The sequence below is a fragment of the Trachymyrmex septentrionalis genome, unplaced genomic scaffold, assembly GCF_001594115.1.
Source record: "Trachymyrmex septentrionalis isolate Tsep2-gDNA-1 unplaced genomic scaffold, Tsep1.0 scaffold78, whole genome shotgun sequence".
Lineage (NCBI taxonomy): Eukaryota > Metazoa > Arthropoda > Insecta > Hymenoptera > Formicidae > Trachymyrmex > Trachymyrmex septentrionalis.
The window spans coordinates 703,597-706,420 of record NW_017305967.1 but is presented as its reverse complement, the minus strand read 5'-3'; the positions used below and the strand labels follow the sequence as shown (position 1 = coordinate 706,420).

At 35.7% G+C, this 2,824-nt stretch overlaps 1 protein-coding gene across 8 annotated transcripts in view; it reads left to right on the top strand.

The window, feature by feature from the left end:
- LOC108754226 (rap1 GTPase-activating protein 1-like) overlaps positions 1-2,824 on the top strand; it is a 117,668-nt gene that overhangs the window by 99,619 nt on the left and 15,225 nt on the right. The gene's annotated exons all lie outside the window — the stretch shown is intronic.

Here is a 2,824-nt window from a genome sequence, read left to right as displayed (position 1 = left end):
GAAGTTTTCATAGTTTTCTATGCGCTGATTCGAATTACGTTCCAATTAGCAAATTGCTACATACCACAATTTTGAGAAATTTGAAGTAAAATTGCAAAAAGGATCTATCTTAATATACGTTATTGTGTACACAATATATTATTAATTATATGATACATACGTGTTGGAAAAGTCTTTATCAAAATTATAAATATGTTCGAACTTTCAATCCTTAAAAGGAATTTGTTGTATCGCTCATCAGTTAAAATATTTGTGATTAATAATTAATATAATATAAGATGTTATTGCATTAAAGTTGTGACTTACATTACTACTTAAATGTATAACGTTTCTATTCAATGCCGTTTTTGTTCATCAGGACTTTGAAAAAAAGGTCTGATACCGCATTGTCCCAACGATGCGGTTATGCATTCGACTTTGGGCATACATTAAAAAATTGAATTGCTCCTTAAATGTTCAGACACTATCAATTATCAAGATCCAAGTAGTTTCATAAAAGTCTTGATATGAACATTATTTCTTCCGATTAGGATTGTAGTACTTAGATGATGTTTCTCTTGAAAAAGGCTGTCGATCATGCGAAACGACTCTTAATCCTAGTTGCTTAATTCCGTGAACTACAGCTGCCATACCCAGCTAAAGTTACAGTCTCTTTGTATATTCGTATTAGCTATTATTATGCGTAGCACTGGTTAGTGCAACGTTCTGGTGATTATATTTATATGATCACGTCATAGGCAATAATTCAGAGCAGTGGGTTCAGAACAGAGTCTTAAACTCCGCACGTTATGCCTTATCAGGTAGTCGTTCCTATCCGTGTATGTACAAGCCGTTTATCACGAAGATAGTTGCGGCCTTAAAGTAGCTCAGCAATTCCTTCGTGATCGTGACCTCGTTAATATGTGACCATGAGAGCATGACTATGTCGAAACTTGCGGCGACAACTATTTTTCCTTCTTTTACTGCAGATTGCATTATGTTCTTAAGAGTTCCGAAAAATTATATCGTATGTTTACTCGCACGGAAACCATACTGGTTAGGTGACATACCCTCCTAGATCCTTCTCTAAGTATCGAAAGATTTTCGGTTCGCAATTATCCTCTCCAAGATTTTCATTGATTTCATCCAGGAGAAGATATCCAGAAAATCCTTAAGTTTGATTAATATAAATAAAAGGTATTTAGCAAATCCTTAATAGCCTATACAAGTCGCAATAGATCATCTTGCGCGATGATCATAAATATCTTTTTAATTATAACTGACACAAATTCTTTCGAGAGACTTAAAGTCCTAACATTTAATTTTAACTGCAATAACAGTCCTTTAATACATCATATATTATCATAGTAATAATACGTCAAAATACATTAAAAATAGTTTTTTTACAACTTTAATCGCAAACTCCTCTTTGTGACATGATCACATAGACAGCAATTTAATAAGCGTAATTGTACACAACATTTGAAAGCTTGTAGCAAACGATTACATTTATCTTACACTTGAAAAAAAAAATCATTTTTGTTAAACGGTATTTTTGTATAACAATTGATAATCGTACATTTGTGAGTGTACATTTACAGTTTGCGCTCAAGTTATATCAGAGAGAGAAGTACGTAAAAGAAGTCGGTTTAATAAATCCCGTGCTAATGATTTGAGAGATTCAGATTACTAAATATGAAATAACCGATTATGCTCGATATTAGTGGGCCATGATCTTGCCTAATGAAGACTGGAGAAAACGCACTTTTACCCGACCGCGTTTACGGAGCTGGAGAAATCCGCAGGTGTTCGATGCGCGTTAACTTTGTAAAAGCACTTAACTGCACGTGGCTAATCGCGAATGGAGAACGCTGCTTTTCTTCTTCTATTAAAATAATCGAAGAGCGTTTTATATATATATATATACATCTTTAAGGAAAAGAAGAAAGCATAAAAACATCGACCGAGATAAACCCGACCGTACCATAACTATCGTTACGAGTGTCGCCGACATTATGCAGACATTAATCCCCTGTCGAATAAACTATTAATTATCCAATCGAGGTGTTTCCGCTCGCGTGGGCGAGATTCTTAGAGTTACACATATTATCGATGCCGCGTTTCATCGCGGGACGAATACGGAGTACTCGTATCGAATCACAGTCGACATCTGACCGGTTGATATCCGCAGGAACTCTACGTGGGTGCGATTGGTGTACAGTGACACGTGGACATATATCGTTTCCATTTCTTCAGTCGCCCCACCAGAGTAATATAGGATCGTCATACCGTTCGACCTACTCGCCTCGATCTCTCTACGACGTTTACGACACGCGCGGCTGCTTTTTGGTCGCGCTGGGTCCTCCCAGAGCGATCAATCGTGTTTGCCTCGGAGAACAGAGAGAAAGAGAGATACATGACAGCAATATAGAGCAATCAATGTTGCCAGCCACGAAAACGAACAATTGAACACCTACACTGCGACTGATAAACAAGTAGCCAATAATGCCCGGTGACATCAACGTGAGGAAGTTGATGTGAGAGTATCGACGTTCTGTATTAGAACTTCTGCCTCGGATTCGTGATTATATATAATAATATATAATTATATATAATAATATTGGATATCGATATTGAGCATGAGGGAGTTTAATTAACAAAATTAAATTAAGGAAACCCATTGCTATTTTGATAAACGATGTTTTATATAGCTGCGCATACTAGAAAAATAAAAGTACTCAGTCTATCATTACACGAAATAATATTACTTCTTTTCTGTTAATTATTAATTTTTACGTTTATATTATTGTGTTATATGCGATAATTGATTGATTTTGTCTCTCTC